At 35.3% G+C, this 17,235-nt stretch overlaps 1 pseudogene; it reads right to left on the reverse strand.

The window, feature by feature from the left end:
* Positions 1–2,170: 2,170 nt before the first annotated feature.
* Positions 2,171–4,343, reverse strand: LOC110695138 (annotated as a pseudogene).
* Between the last annotated feature and the right edge of the window lie 12,892 nt (positions 4,344–17,235).

Consider the following 17,235-nt stretch of genomic DNA (forward strand, 5'->3'; position numbering starts at 1 on the left):
TTGCAACATGACCATGATTAAGAGATTCATTAATTTGAGAGTAATTAAGTTTATTAAGATACGCCATTAAACTTTGGTTGAGCTTTCTCAAAATTATTATTTCAAGAAGTGATCCTGATATTAAGTACGATGTAGATTTGTTGGAAATGGATGTGGAAGTTGAGAGAATTCTTGAATTCATATTCTATTATGAGGCTACTGTAACTTCTGAGATTCTAAGGGTTATAATCGATTAACTCGAAGAACCAAAATGTCTCCACTAGGTCCTTGTCTCATTCTTTCATGTGTTAGTCTATCAGATCATGAGCATATAATTGGCTTACTATGGTGTTTTCTTTTTGTCATTAGTTTCATCGAGCAATGCATAGAAAATTGTGGTTATCTACGCTAGTGAATATGATTGTTGGATTAACTATGAAGCAATGAAGATAATGCTCAAATCTCATAATCCGCATGAACAATTGACTAAAAAATGGTTTATGTAACTGTAATGGAGTATTTTTCCTTCTGTATTTTGTAGGTTGTTGGAAAAAGGGGATTGGAATCAGAGCATCACGCATGGTTTAACATGAAACATATGCCAGCAGTGAGGAAAGCATCGTTTTTGGCTTCATGTCTTCTAATGTTTTTCTTTCTGAAATAGCCGATTATGTCATATTGGGATTCTGCCTCCGAGAACTTGGTGACTTGTTGTTTATCATTAAAGTCGTGATGATTGTGAAGAACGCTTACAGGGTTGAATTAGGTGATGCGGAGGGGATGGAAGATGACAGTGAGGAGATGAAACTAGATTTACCTCTTTAAGTAGTTTCTACTTTGTATTTATTAATTATAGTGAAGTTCCTTGAATGTGGAATAGGAAGTGTAAGTAACTTTGTATACACTAAACAAACAAACTAGTAGTTTTTACTTGATAACAAGCTTTAAAATTGGTTTAGATAATCAGGTTTATGGTGCATTAAACATATGACGTGCTTGCTCAATGCATCTTTGTTTCGAAAATTTTAAGAATGTGATATTGTTCAATAGAGTATGACAAGTTGAGATATAGTGGTGTTCTTCATTTTGTTTTGTCCTGAAAAGTGATGATATTTTCTTATCTGTTGTAAAATTGTGATACTCTATTCAGTTCTATAGGACTATTAAATCTTAAACTAATTAGATATTCATGTGTTACCTAGTGAAACCACAGTCCTAAGTTTAAACACGCTGTGTAGTTTTACGAGACATTTTTAGAGCATTTGTCTTCTAACTCTGAAGTTTAAGTTATCAGCATTTTTTTTTGTTGAATTCACTAACATCCAAGGACCACTCTAATACAAAATCACTTCTAAGACCACCTAAATACCCTTTTCTCCCCTTCCATCTTAGTTTGTTTAAGTTTTAACTACCAACTCTAAAATATTTTACATTCCAGTACACACCCCACTGACTCTGCTATCTGTTTCAACAGAATAACCTCTACCTTGAATCCAACATTACCACAATACCACAACATATAATTTATATTTTGCTAAAGTCATGTAACAAACCACAAATGTATTTTGTTGATGTAGATAAGCATTCAATTCATAAATGGAGACATAAGGCATACTTGGATAATTTTATAATCAATAATCAGAATGTTGCCTTAGTTACCGATGCTATTCATACCCTAATGTGTCGTATTATATTCCACCAATTACGAACATGAGCAAATCAGATCTTGTCAAAGTTTGTGTGTTATTTTTGTTTGCTCTTCATGTATATATACTCATAGAAGACAATAAAAGGATTAATTACAACTCATTTATATAGTTGACATGATAACAATTTAAAGATTGAATTTTGCTGCATCTCTGCTCTAGGAAACAAACTAGAAAGAAATAACTTAAAGTAAAAGTTGTAGTATTAAGCTACTATGATATACACTCAACGAAAAAACACTTAAGAATATAGTCTACTCGGATCCACCCATCACATTGGATATGTGGATTTTCTTTCACATCTATCATTCACCTTTAATTAACCAAAAATTCCGTTCACCAAAAATCTATGTGGAAAACATAACAGTTTAATACCTAAAATTTCTTTGCTACATAATGTTTGTACAATAACATATATGGTCAATATGGATTCATTTGGCAGTGACCATATCTTAATTTGCTATCCAATATATATCACCAACAAACTAGTGGAATTTATAGCCTCCAGTGAGTTTAAGAAGTTTTTTGTATTCAATTCTATATATATATATACCTGGCATGCATAACGAAGTGGTAAATAAACATAGAGGTTTCCACTGCCTTCATTATATTAGTGTAGCGATTCTAGTGGACAAAAAAACAAGGATAGAGAGCGCTTTTTTCATGCCACAAAGACCTTAAGAAAACTAATGCATTCCTTGCAATTGATCACATGTCTGAAATATATAATAGCCTAACTTGGTGCATGCATCGTCTCTATCCAACCTTTAGTAGGAGATTGAGTAGAGAGCCTAGAAATTAATCTTGTAGGGGCACATTCAATAACTGTTGGAGCTTTAGGGTGAAATAGTAGTGTGCATGAAATTGTAAGGTATTCTATGCCAAACTTTGTCCATCAAATTCCTGTGTTCTGCAACCCAAGTGTCAAAAGACTTTAAGTTCTGGTAGAGTTCTTTTGTCGGGACTTTTTCTCTTATTAAAACCTCATTTTAAGATGATAGGAAGCCTATGTCTTGCTCAAACACCTTACTATGGAAGCTCTAGCGTGGTCAAGATATCTTGAAATCCTAGTCTAGAAAACTTTTATTACCAAGCTAAGAGATCTCCCTCGCATTTGGTGGTGTTTTTTGGGTCATCCACACCCACAAGACTCCTTCATAGTCTCCCAATTAATAAGTCCTTGTACATGCTTGTTTCAAAACTGTGGCTCTTGCCGGTAGCTGTTAATGAATATTTATAAAAGAAACTTTTAAAAAGCCTACATTAGTAAGTATGGTATAAAATGTTTTTCTTTTCAGTATTGACCTGAGGTATCTTCACGCATTTTCCTTCGCCTTCAAATTGCCAACTATGGCATAAGCATTCCAACCTCCAATCAACCAATTTCCCTTCGAAAAGCTTGGCTAGCCTAAATCAAGAAACACACTATATTAAGTTCACGGATACAAGTTTGGAAAAACTAGTTTAAACAATTCTCAAAAGTTTAAATTCTAGAATGCTAGTATAAACTTTCAAGTACTCTATATGCAGTTTGAATTATTTGACGTACAATCATATATTGAGTCCATTAATTAAAACATCATTTGTTTGGTGGGAACCCTAATTCTATATCTATATACAAATATACAATTAACTTAAGCACTAGTAAATATGTAATTAATTGGGAGAACCTTGCCTTTCTTTAATTAAGGTGATGTCTAACGTTAGTTTAACTACTTGAGTCATTTTGTTAAAAAAATTAAAAGTTAAAAACTTTTCAAAAATTTAATTCACCTACTCATCACTCAAACATAGAAATTCCACCCCAACATAAGTTATGAAAGTACTTTAACGTCCAGAATAAAACTGCACTAAAATCCACAATTTTCAAATAACTTTCTAATTGTAGCCAATCATTTCTTGATTTGGTAACATCATTTCTCAATTAAAAATGAAAACTTTATGACCCAATCATCTCATAATTGAAATGAGAAAATATAAAATAAAATATTAGAGTCAGTAAAAGAAAAGATTTGATCTTTCAAATAAAATATTATCTAATGATCAATTGTAGCTAATCATTTTCATGAATTGATAGCATTTTCTAAGGCAAATTAAAAAACTTCATTACCCAAAATTTTCATATATGAATAAAATGAGAAAAAAAAACAAGAAAATAACTATTAGTGTTAACATTGAAATGATAAAAAAAATGTTCAATAGTAGTGTTAACACTTATAAAGATTGGATCTTATTTATGAGAATTGCAATAACAACAAAGTCGGCCTTTTAATTTTGGTTCGGCTAGACATGAATGAATGTAATGAATCAGAAAAGAAGTAATGTTCAATTAAATTACCTATGAGGACAATGATCTACATAGAACCTGAATTTACCTAAAGCATCACTAAAGAGTACAAGTTGTTTATGGAAGACGGTTAATCCCAAAGAAGCATCATCTGGTGCATCTTTTGTTAAGTACAGTGGATACCAATCCACTATTTAATCATAATCCACCACATGTCTTCCTTCTCTTCTTACTTGTTCTTGACTAGTGGGTCCCACGAACACATCACTTTCCTCCTCTTCTTCTTCTTGTTCTTCTTCACAAGTCTTCTCTTCTTCTACTATAGCAGCAACAGAAGCAACATCATATATTGTAATTGCACGAACTTTATTTTATGATGATGATGATGATTATCTTAAGGGGTTTGTAATTGCATATACAAGATGATTATGAAAGTGAGAAAATTTGATGAAGGAATTTGTGAAAGGCAAAGTAATGGGGCGGTGGGTATAAAGAAGATGTTCGAGAAGAATACAGGTTTTGAACGAGAATTGTAGTATGGAAGAAATGCTTGCAACATTACCATGATTTTTGGTAATATTTTATTGATTTTTACAAACCAGAAAATGTGTAAATGTGTTAGTGCTATATTTATGATTGAGAGTGAGTACTATGTGGTTGAGTTTGTGTGGAAAGAGGTAGAAAATGTGGGAACATTTTCAGAGAGTAATTGAAAAGTAATTGAGTTTGATGCAGGAGTTTTGGCCAAATGTGTGGGAAGCTCTTTTTAGTTTGTGTTCAAATTTTATTCTTACATATGTTTTGGTTAGATTTAGATTTATTTTTTTAGACTAGTGTAGGTTGCATGAATCAAAAATATTTTTGCTCAATTTGCAATTTTGCACCGTTCTTTTATTATATTTTGGAATTGGAAAAACCAACCTCAATCTTATGTGTCGAGATTTTTATAATATAAATACATTGGTCACTTTTTACGCTAACTGCATTACATTGAATTGAATTGTAATGTAAAACACAACTAAATTAAAAAATAGTTTTAAAGAGCAAAAAGTAACATCCTATACATAACTTAGTGGAACAATAACATAGGCTAAGACGCTAAGTTCACACTCATACTTTTACATATACGTTGTATATAACTTTTGATAGGAATGGTGTCCCTAGAATAAGTGTATTTTTCCGATAAAGGGTTAAGAATTATTAGAAAGCTAATTATTTAGTAAGGTCAAGTGATCGGAATGCCTGGCTGGAGGCCACTACCAATCACTAATATTAATGTATAATTAATGTTACAGCTTAATTTAAGCCGAACCCTACGTGTCACACCCAATCAAGTATCCGATCCGTGATGACGAATTGATCAGAAAGAAATTAATGAGTCATTAGAATATTATGAGCATGGACGTCGAAAGTCGAGCTAGGAGCGTCAAAATTGAGCGTCTCAAGTCGAGTCGAATTTAGGAATTGACGAGATGATAAATTAAGCAATCAATAAGTCCAGTCGATCATGCCTTATGTGCAACACAAGGCTTGGCAGGCTGACAAAGCATGCAAAGCAAGCCGTAACTCTAGCCGCACCATCGCAAGGCCAACATCACACATGTGCGTGCTTGAGCCTCGCATATCGCTGCATGGCTATGCGGGCTTGCTAGCAATGCTAGCAGCTCTAGTTGCACACAAGCACACTAATATCCGACATTGCATGCTTGGCTTGATGCGTCCATGTGCGGGCTCGTGAATGGCCATCAAGTTGTGGTGCGCATGTGCCTACACAACAGAACCCAGCAACCCGCATCAATACGTTGCTTGCTAGGAAAGGCCGCCAAGGCTTGCGGCCAGCAGCTTGTAACCACGCATAGCGTGCTGGGCCTAAGCGCTGCCAGCCAGTAGGCCTAACCAAGGGGTAAGTTGCCAACGTGGCATCCTTAGCACCCAAGGGTGGTTGCGGTCGGCTAGTGTGCCATGATTGGTTCTTAGTGTGAGGGGCGGTTTCGTGAGGATCCTTGGGGAGAGAGGAAATGGTCCTCTCCCCTTGATGGTCCTCACCTACCCCTTCATTCTTGTTATGCCACTTGTTGATTATTGATTGCTTTGCCTTTCTTTTTTTATTTTCGATTTAAATTTAAATAGAAAAGGGGATTTTACCAAGTCTCCCACATTGATGAGACAAAGGAATGTTCATGGGATTTTCTCTATAAATACCAAGTTTTCGGATTTAATGAAATCCAATTTGAGTTGTGGGCTTGAAAGAATCACCAAAAGCGTGAACACTTTCGCTCATAATACTCTAAGCACTTTTGGTCTAGCCCTTGATAATCTCCGGGTTAGGGTTCGTACGGGTCGTGCTTTTGGGTAGACTTCGTAGGAGGTTCTCGCATTTACGAAACTCGAGTAGCTTTTGAAGTACGAGCTCTTTAAGGAGTGAAGCACGCTACAACGGTAAAGTCTTGGGGTTAATTAATTAATATGATTGTTAATTATCTTATCAATTATGTTAAATAATATGCTTGATTATGTTATCAATTATGTTAATTAATATGCTTATTTTTAGTTGCATTTATTATGTGCAAGTCTTGGGGTTGGGTTTTTTTTCCGCGTGGTGTTGGACCTCACGTAACCCAACAGTGGTATCAGAGCCTTGCTCATTCAAATTTTGTAACTATTTTTCAAGGTGATTTTAATGGTTTTATATTTCTTGTTATGCTTGATTCCTCGGATTATCACCCACGCAAATTCCTCGGATTGTTAGGTTGCTTGTGGAGCCCGCATGTGGCTGCCAAGGGTGCGGGAAAGTGCATCGGTTAGGTGTTGCTCGAGCCATGTGTGTGGAGCATGTGCATGCTTGGTGTTTCTTTGTTGCTGATAGTGTGACGATGTGCGGTAGGCTACTGTGAGGAAGCATAGGCCCGCACAGCAGCAAGCCCGTAGTTGTCATCACGAGCTAAGTCGTCACGAGCACGCCTCGTAGGCAGGTTTACGCGTATGCGGTGCTGTAGGTTATGGAGGGACGCTTGCTGCAGCCGTGGCTGTGTAGGTGAGCCCGCACAAGAGCACCCGAGCCCTTGGTGCCTAGCACACCGAGATAAAAGGATTGATGCTAGACACTAGGTCGTTTAAGGGCTATATAATTATATGTTATTTTGCCGATTTGATAAATTTAATTGTGTTTAAATTATTTTAATTAAAAATGGAGGCTAGACCTCGAGTTATGAGCGGCATTTGAAAATATTTTATTTGGTAAAATTACGGGTTTACAATTTTAATTAATCGAATAATAAAGATGGATGCGAGTGAGATCTTCATTGTTTATTGCGTTTAATCACGTAATTGATTAATAACTTTTACTAGTTTTATTAGACTCATTAATCGGATTAACCACCTTAATTAGTTACTATTTTACGTGAATGTTGCATTGTTACTTGTTTTTGTTGTTAAATGCATGTGCCATTCACATATAGTGAATGGATGAATGGAATGTATATTCTTTCATTGAATTTTATAAAAAATGGAACCTAGTGGGGCCCGATTAGGATAGAAAATATGGAATGCGATCCATTATGTATTTTTGTAAATCTAAATATGGTCTGCGAATTGTTGCGTATACTTGTACCATCATGTTTAGATTAATCCTAGTCGTAGTTACTAGTAGTTGCATGAATGATGGTGATGTTTTGAAGATAACGTTTCTTTGAAGACGAAGCCTTAAAGTTGCAATATAGACCCTTGAAGACTTAAAGATTCAAGGGCTCATGCTAAGTTCCAAATGCATCTTTTTCTTAAGCTTTTAACATATATTTATGCTTAATTATATATGAATGATATGATAGATACATGTTTAGGATTTCGAATGTTGAGATGATTAATTAAGTTCACTTAAATCAACTAACATAGAAACCCTAGGTCTCTAAAATATTGAGTCAAATTCGCTATTCCAAAAATGACAATTACCGAACAATTGAGAATAGTGATGGGCTATGCCAAAGAGAGACATCACTACTTTCCTAGGAACGTGAGGTATACACGGAGTACATGTTGATTTTTGGTTAAACTCAACAATACCAGTAAGGAGACCTTAGATGTCATGACAATGGAGATAAACGACATAAAGCATTAGATGCGACGTAATATTGAACCATGAATAGCTTAGAGATATTAGCAAAGAGTTTCTTACCTTAGAATAATAAGTGTTTAGAAAAGCCAAAGCATGCTTAATCACTCATCTCATTGATTCTTTGGATCTTAGACTCGTTTTATTCTCGCCAAATGGGGAAAAATTTAATGTGTGGATAAAACACATGAATGCTTTAAAATCCAAACTTATACTTTCATGAATGTTTTTTCATTTCAAATTCTTTCAATGGTAGAATCATGTCTTTAATTAACACCGACAACTATTATATGTGCCTGGAACTCCAGGAGAAATAGGCATTTTGTGTAAATTTGACAAATTTCAAGGAAAGTGAAGAACAACTTCGAAAAACTGTTTAGAATTATTCCATGGAGTACATTCCTAACACTCCCATTCCAAGCTTCTTTGCCAAGGGTATCATGAGTAATGAGACTCATGAGAGTTGGCCCTTGGATGGTAACAAGGTGACACTTTGACATATATTTTTGCTTAATTATATATGAATGATATGATAGATACATGTTTAGGATTTCGAATGTTGAGATGATTAATTAAGTTCACTTAAATCAACTAACATAGAAACCCTAGGTCTCTAAAATATTGAGTCAAATTCGATATTCCAAAAATGACAATTACCGAACAATTGAGAATAGTGATGGGCTATGCCAAAGAGAGACATCACTACTTTCCTAGGAACGTGAGGTATACCGGGAGTACATGTTGATTTTTGGTTAAACTCAACAATACCAGTAAGGAGACCTTAGATGTCATGACAATGGAGATAAACGACATAAAGCATTAGATGCGACGTAATATTGAACCATGAATAGCTTAGAGATATTAGCAAAGAGTTTCTTACCTTAGAATAATAAGTGTTTAGAAAAGCCAAAGCATGCTTAATCACTCATCTCATTGATTCTTTGGATCTTAGAATCGTTTTATTCTCGCCAAATGGGGAAAAATTTAATGTGTGGATAAAACACATGAATGCTTTAAAATCCAAACTTATACTTTCATGAATGTTTTTTCATTTCAAATTCTTTCAATGGTAGAATCATGTCTTTAATTAACACCGACAACTATTATATGTGCCTGGAACTCCAGGAGAAATAGGCATTTTGTGTAAATTTGACAAATTTCAAGGAATGTGAAGAACAACTTCGAAAAACTGTTTAGAATTATTCCATGGAGTACATTCCTAACACTCCCATTCCAAGCTTCTTTGCCAAGGGTATCATGAGTAATGAGACTCATGAGAGTTGGCCCTTGGATTGTAACAAGGTGACACTTTGACGAGGAATTCCGTTCCGGACATACTCCGTAATAGTCTTAAGGATCTTGTCATTATGTGTAATGAGAGTGTTCCCTTCGTAGGGGATTCTTCTCCTTAGATGCCTATGGCCCTTAAAAAATCTAGGACTTTACACTTGTTAGGGTGTAATAGGATATGAATACATGATTGTTTGGGAGACCTTGAATTAGAAAAGATACTCTCATCACACGTTTTTGTAAGAAACAAGTAGGAGTCGCCAATGAGTTTTAGGAAAACTCATAAATCTCGTTCATGCCTTTCTCCCAAATAAAGTTCAAGGGATAATTAGCACGAATCGTAAGTTTACCCATGCCTGAATGGGTCTACAAAAACCAGAAATGAGTTCGGGAGCGAAGGTACTAGGATAACGTTCCCTTTAGAGGCGAATCACTATCTTAGCCCTAGTACGACCTCTACTAGCTCTTCCTTTTTCACAATTTCATTACCAAAAAATATATGCAACGTGATACCTTAAGACTTAGTTAGTTAATTTTATTTACAATCTCTAATCACGTAGGAATTACATTGCAATAGTCGTTATTCTTTGTTTAATCAATATTCGTGAAAAGAACAATATAAACAATATTCGCCTTGTCTTAAGTGATAAAACAACTATTAATTATCAAATTCTACTCTTGATTAACGAAAGAGTACTATGTGAATTAAATTTATTAAAATTTAATTCTAGTCTTGATCAAACAACACTATTTATTCAATTAAAGTTATTTAAACAACAAAGGAAAGGAAAAATTGCCTGGAATAATCCGACCTTTGCCTCATCCGCCCAAAATAATCCCACCTATCGATTATTTTTTAATAATCCGACCTGTATAGCTCTTCCGCTTTAAATGGTCCCAACTGGTCATCTAACTTGTTATTACAAGTTACAAGACACGTGTCCGCCTACGATTAGTTACAAAATTAAAAATAAAAATAAAAGAAAAACAAAAAAAACCCAAACCCAGATCCCGGCAGCCCAACCACCGGAACCTACCCAATTCCGGCCACGATATCCCTCTCCCTTCCCCTTCCCGATTCCGGCCACCAATTCCCCTCCCCCTTCCTTATCCCTGCCAACCCCTCCCTCGCCCTCCCCGTTTGTGCCAGCATCAGCCCGCAAAATTCAGTCAACCATGTCCCTTCCGCTCCCCATTCCGGCCACCAAATTTGTTCCCCGTCCCGATATCCCATTCTCTCCCCTAGTGCACCACCGAAACCAAATCCCTAAACCAGCCCACCGTTGGAAACCCCACCTACTTCCTTCTTCAGTCCCAGAATTAATTCCATCCTTCCCCTTACATCGCCACTTCGCCAGAATCGAGTGAATCACCAATTCGAACAACTAGCGATATGGTAACCGTGGGCTGGGTAGAGGAGGTGGTCTGGTTTCGGTGGTGGGTCTACCGAAAGCCAGAATCAAGTAAATCACCAGTTAGACGTCTGGGTTTTTGCGACGGTGGGTTCGTTGGGTAGAGGAGGTGGTCTGGTTTCGGTGGTGGGTCTACCAGGGAAGGTGGCCGTGGGTTCTATTTTTTCAATTTTTCAATTTTTTTTCTTTTTTTCTTTTTTTTTAATATTTGATTAATTTTGTTTTTTATTTATTTTTGACCAATCGCACGGTGACACGTGTGCAACATAATCATAAGTCACAAATGGTAACCTATTAGCCGGTTTTAAGTCACTTGGGACCATTGGTAGCGAATTGGGTATAAAGGTCAGATTATTAAAAAATAATCGATAGGTGGGATTATTTTGGGCGGATGAGGCAAAGATCGGATTATTCCGGGCAATTTTTCCTAAAGGAAAAATGATTTATCTAAGTGCTCATGAAACTAACCGTTCTTTTTTTATGTTAAATATCCGTTTAATGTGTTTATGGACTTTATTTCTTCTTCGTACCTCCAATGACTTAAATGGATTCAATTAGGGTTGGAAATTATTTGGGAAGAGAGAAGAAAAGTAGTATGATAGTAAGAGAACTTGAGAGATTAGTGTTTTGGGAATGCTAGGGATTTAATTCTGATAATTGATCCTCATAATGTCAAATGAAGACCCCTATTTATAGGCATAGGGATCTAGTTTTAGGGTTTTAGAGCCGCAACGTCAAGTGGCGCACGCAACTCTCTGAGTCGCTTTGGGTGCCGGACGCATCTCAATGAATCGCGCGCGCCATGAGCACGCAACTTACTGAGTTGCGATGTGGTGTGCTTTGTCTTATACAAAAACACGTTTTTAAAACTTCCACAACTTTAATGTAAAAGTTTGATTTAGGAGTGTGAGATATCATTGGAAATCTCTAAATGTCTACTTTCTAATCCTGTTAGAATTAGGTTAAAATATTTTATGGTTCAAAAGATATGGCCTTTGGAGTGCAAGGGTGTCGATTTTAGGGCCCGGTTTAATGTTTAATCATAACTTCTTCGTTTTAGCTCGCAATTGGGCTTATAATGTACCGTTGGAAAGCTATTTGAAAGGGATATCCATCTGTATAGGCCATGCACAAAAATATGATGTTTGTTTTATCTTTTTGGCTCGGATTACAACAATGTAAGATTCGCTGGATCAAATCATTGCATTTGACGCATTTATTGGGTCCGTTATTAATAAATTTCAAACATGTATGAGCACGTTTTATGCCTAATTAGTAATAGAAAAAGGCTCTAAGATAACTTGGTCTCAAATATTGGTTTTAACTTACTTCATAATGCATTTCGTAGTCCATAAACAGTTCAATTTTGATCTAGCATGAAGAACGGGTTTTTGTAACATCATCGCACTTCCTTTCGGGAGAAGAGGCCAAAACTAGGTGTCTAAAATTATCCCCCACTTTGATCGAGTCTAGAATAGATGACGATCACAGTAATCATGGAAATAAATCCGAGACTTATTCTGCGAAGTTCTTAGAGAATAGAGAATCTTTCAAAAATGTTATGGATGTCGAAACGATCCTTGAATCGCTATGTGTTCGAGACAAGTAGCTATTAAGGCATGAAAAAGTATTTTCTAGTTTTAGTGCGCTAAAGAGTCTAGATTAATCCTTTGCAATTTGTAGAACGCTCTTTATAAGTAAAGGTTTTCTGCGTGATGTCACGTCAGGAGAAGATATCGGTTTAAAAAATATTAAAAGTGGATAATTTCCTCCAAATCATGTCATCATTGGTCTAAAGTCCCTCGATATGTCATTGAAACTTTAGTAAGATTTTAAAAGGTTTGAAAAGTTGATAAAAGAGTGTTTCGGCTTTCGCAGCCTTTTGGCATTTGCAGCCTTAATGTTTCAGCTTTCGCAGCCTGAATAAAGTTCTCGACACTTTGCTTTTTAAAACGCAATACTCGGTGTCCACAAGATAAAAATACATGTCTCAAGACTGGAGGCATATATCCAAATCCAGTGAGAGGGAAGAAAATCGAAAACTCTATTAGCAGTTTTGTCCACAAGATGAGTACACGTGTCTCAGGTTTGAGGCATGTGCCTACATAGGTGCGACATCGTCTCGCCGCTCTTTCTACAGGGGGTGGACGATACCCTAACTGTCTGGTAAGCTACTAAACTCACTCACTACCATATTTGCTTTCAATAAAGAAGTGTATGTTCCAAAATGGTTCGGCGCGCCTGTCGACTCGTGAGCTAACGCCTAAAGTAAAGTAATTCTACCTTTTAGTTCTGAGAGGTAGATCTTGCAAAGCTGGAGAAGAGGTGAAATTTTTCGCAACACCTACACCATAGAATTTTAAGCTGTATGATAACGCCTTGCATTTTTAGGCTACCTAATAACACCTTCCTTTTTGCCGTGGACGTGAAAAAAGAAGAAAAATCGGATATTTATAACGTATGTACAGTAAAATGACAAACTTGTCTATGGGAGCTTTTGCGTAAAGCACCACTACGGAACGTCTTAAGACACTCTTACAAAAAATGTCCAAAACGTATGCTTAAGGAAGGCACAAAGCACGTTGTGGATGCCCGATGATGCAAAAAACTATCAAAGAAGAAAATAAACTACTAAATGCAAAGCAATTTTAAATGATCTCGATAATTCGTCCATTATTACATCTAACAACGTACAAAACTGTTGGGAAAAATTCAAAACAGATCGAAATCTGAGTACTGGTCTTTTAAGTGATAAGTGTCCGTGCGCAACATAGTAAGTCGCGTCGGCCAGGCGCGCGCAAGAAAATGTTGTGTTGGGATGCCACGTGCAACTTGATGAGTTGCGCGCAACATTTGAATTAGTAAAAGAGTTAAAGAAGCTCGATCTGCAGCTCACTTTCTTTTTCTCCTTTTTCTCCAATTTTTATCACTTTCCATATTTTGGTTATCGTTTAAAGCTAATGAAAGTCAATCTTGCTCGTTTCGTTTTACCAGACTTTGATCTTGGTCGATTAAATGGAGAAATCGAAGGAAGAATCCTAACTCTAAGTTGGGGTTTTCATGAATTTGTTTGTTTGTCGTTGTTTTATGAAATATATTGCAACAAATTTCATGTGAAGCGGTAAAGTATTGATTCTGTATGAGCATATACAAGCATACATGTGTTTGTTTGTTTGGTTTTTTTTTAATTTTTTTTGTTCAGTCTAATTTTAAAGTTGTGCTTGAACTTTATTTTTCTTTTTTGCTCAAATAGACTATACTTGTTAATTTTAATGTAAATTGAATTGTTAAGAACAACAATTATGCATTAAAATTATAAATGAAATTTTGAACTTTGATAATAGCATGAATATGTTCTTGCGAATCATGTTTTTTTTTTAATGCGTAAGTTGCAAAATTGGCTTTGTCAATGATAAAAACAGGCGGTTATTATTATTCATTTATAAAACTGTGATTTCAAGATTTGCACAAAACTATTTAGTTTAGGAAAATCTTGAACACATCATCGAATTAGAGCAGCTTGGTTATATTTTGGGTTCTTAAGCCCCCATTTTATATTTTCGAATGTTGTAATCCCCTGTTTTTGGTGACTTTGATGATTTGTTTGTTGTTAATAATTAGATCCTTTCATGTTGCTAGAAATGGGTCTAAAAATCCTGTGTTTTTTTCTTATGATGATAACAACTAGGATCTTGGAAACAATTAAACTAGTGTGTTTAAATCATTTTTTATCATTCATAGTTTTAACAAAGGAAATTTACTAAGTCTAGTAATATTGGTCATTCATTAGGACAAGTGAGAGGAAAAATGAAATGTTGTTCAAAATTTTCGTCTATTCTTGCTACTTTTGAATTCTTTCTTTTGAGTTCAAATTTTGTCACTGTATTGAAGCTCGAGAAAGTAGATGTAATCCTCCTTGTGAAATTCCAATGTTTGCAACAATGGATAATAATTTTAAATTAAGACCCTTTAATTTAGAATTTCGGAATCTTTTGTTTATCAAGTAACATAATTAATTATCTTGGTCAAATAATAGGAAGTGGTATTCTTCCCTTTGTCATTTAAAGTTATTAAGATAGTTCGTAATAAGCTTTGTGTGACATTGATTTTGCAACATAAATAGCGTGTTCAAATCAGTAAATAGATAGAAGTGGGGATGTCCTGGAATTTTTAAGCCCCCTATTTAAGACAAAGAGTGGAAAATTATTTTATTTTTCGAGTATTTTAGTTGCCAATTTAGAGGGATCATCCCGACTTATCCCCTTAAAAAGAAATGAACAAAAAATACGGATTTGTATAAAAAGGAAAGGGAATCAAACTTTCATATGGGAGAATAAAGAAAGAGAATTAGATATGTTTTGGAAAGCGAGGATTATTAACTTAGTATTTGAATCATCGTGATGACTTAGCAGTGAGGTATACGTGTGATAGTGATAACGATCATTTTTTCATGTAGCGATCATGTTCAATCAATGTTCCTCGCTTGGAGAAGATGGAGATATCCTATGCAGGCGGACATATTAGTTGCTCATGATAAGTTAGAAGACCAATTCTCAAGAGTTGTAAAAGACATCTAAAGTTGACATCGAGGCTAGGTTGTCGATATATCAAATCAATTTATCGTATTAACTCTTTTTCTTTCTAGGCAATGTATATAGAACTTGAACTACCTTGGTAATAAATAGCCCTATTATTAAAAGAAAATAAAATGATTGTTTTTTTTATATAGTCATCTCATTTTTCTTTGCAAAAGATAAGGAAAACATTGAATTTAGTTTGATTCGATTGCCAATAGCTATCAAATCATCCAAATCATTTGATTTTTTTATATGAATTTTTAACCATAACTAACCACTTCCTGCATTTTACATATGGGCATAACCACTCAATAGTAGGTCCATATGTGCGAAGGCCTATGATCGACCATATTTCCGTGGAATGATGAATTTGATATATGGTTATGGTCTACCCCAAGGAGGGCCTTTCCAAGGTTGTAACGTGGTTAGGCTTGGGGTTATAAAGAATGGATAGGCTCAAGTATACTCCCAAAATCCTTTACTTTTAGCGCTTATCAAATTAAAACCTTTCTGCTTTGTATGGCCACTTTATAAATTTGGTGCCTTTTCCTTGTCCTCGATCTCTGTCTTTTTTCTTTCTTTTCTTTTTTTTTTGCAAAGTTTTGTTTTGGGTCTAGAATGATTTTTTCTTTTGTATTGGGTATTTGGGATTAGACTAACTTTGTGTCCCCCTCTTATGATTCATTCCCCCAATTTCCTATTTGTATCTCTTTGCAACATTTCCATCCCAAGGTATGGAATAATGTAGGTTGAATAACTAAGACTCAATTGACAAGGCTCAAAACGGTTGACAAAAATATGGATTTTCTCGAAGGTTAAGAACATGGGATTATATTTATGGAGTTTCAAGTTGCCTCCTCTGTTGGTGAAATCATCATATACTTTCTTTGTGGGCCTAAGATGGGCCTCTTTTCATTCAATACATATTCTAAGAAAAAGCTCATCAAGATTCTTAAAGTGTTGAGTATGTATGCCTTTTTTATATTGCATGTTTGTATGTATATGTTTCATTTAATTCAAGTCAATAACAATAACGAGATTGAAAAGAAAACAAGATAGACATACTTGAAAATAAATTTTTTTATTCATTAATTAATGAGAGTACAAAATAAATAGATATGACAGCATGAATCTCTTAGTCTATCATAAAAAACAAAGGAAAGAAACAAAACAAGACCTAGGGAACTACATCATGAATTGTTGACAACTTCTTGATATTGTGTCTTCGAGCTTTGTCCGTTTCCAACGTAGGTGAAATCCTCTCTAAAAATCAAGTCCATTTATATGATTCATGGTTTCATATATCAATCCCTTTCAATTAATGTTCCCATAGACTTTTTGAAATGTGTCTAAACCAAGGTATTGTAAATGACACTTGTATAGTGGAGACATATTGTCTATGAACTTCGGGACAAGTTCATGATCCAGAGGTCTTTTTGAAATAAGAGCAACCTTTTATCGCCACTTGGAAACGAAGTCAATGAAGCCTTCTTTTTCCCCTTACTTAAGCAATTCGAGATCGCGCAAGGTAGTTGTGAGTTTGATGTTATCTCCATATTGTGTTAAAAACGCTTTTACAACGTCACTCTAAGTGGAAGTTTGTTTTGCATAGAGGTTATAAAACCATGATCTAGCAGTTGGGTCGAATGAAAGTGGAAAAGTACATGCATATAGGCTTAGCTCAACCCCTTTCAATGCCATAATTCCAATAAAGCTCATTAAGAGAGTCCCAAGATTGTCTGTAACCTTAAAGGTTGGCAAATCCGTAGTCAAGAACTTTTCTGGGAGAGTCTTCCCACTAGGTTTTGGTGCAAGCTCATAATTGAAGTACTTATTCCCTGAGTTAGCTCAAAGGAAAACTTTCTCCATGGCCTCT

This window comes from Chenopodium quinoa, unplaced genomic scaffold, assembly GCF_001683475.1.
Source record: "Chenopodium quinoa cultivar QQ74 unplaced genomic scaffold, ASM168347v1, whole genome shotgun sequence".
NCBI lineage: Eukaryota > Viridiplantae > Streptophyta > Magnoliopsida > Caryophyllales > Amaranthaceae > Chenopodium > Chenopodium quinoa.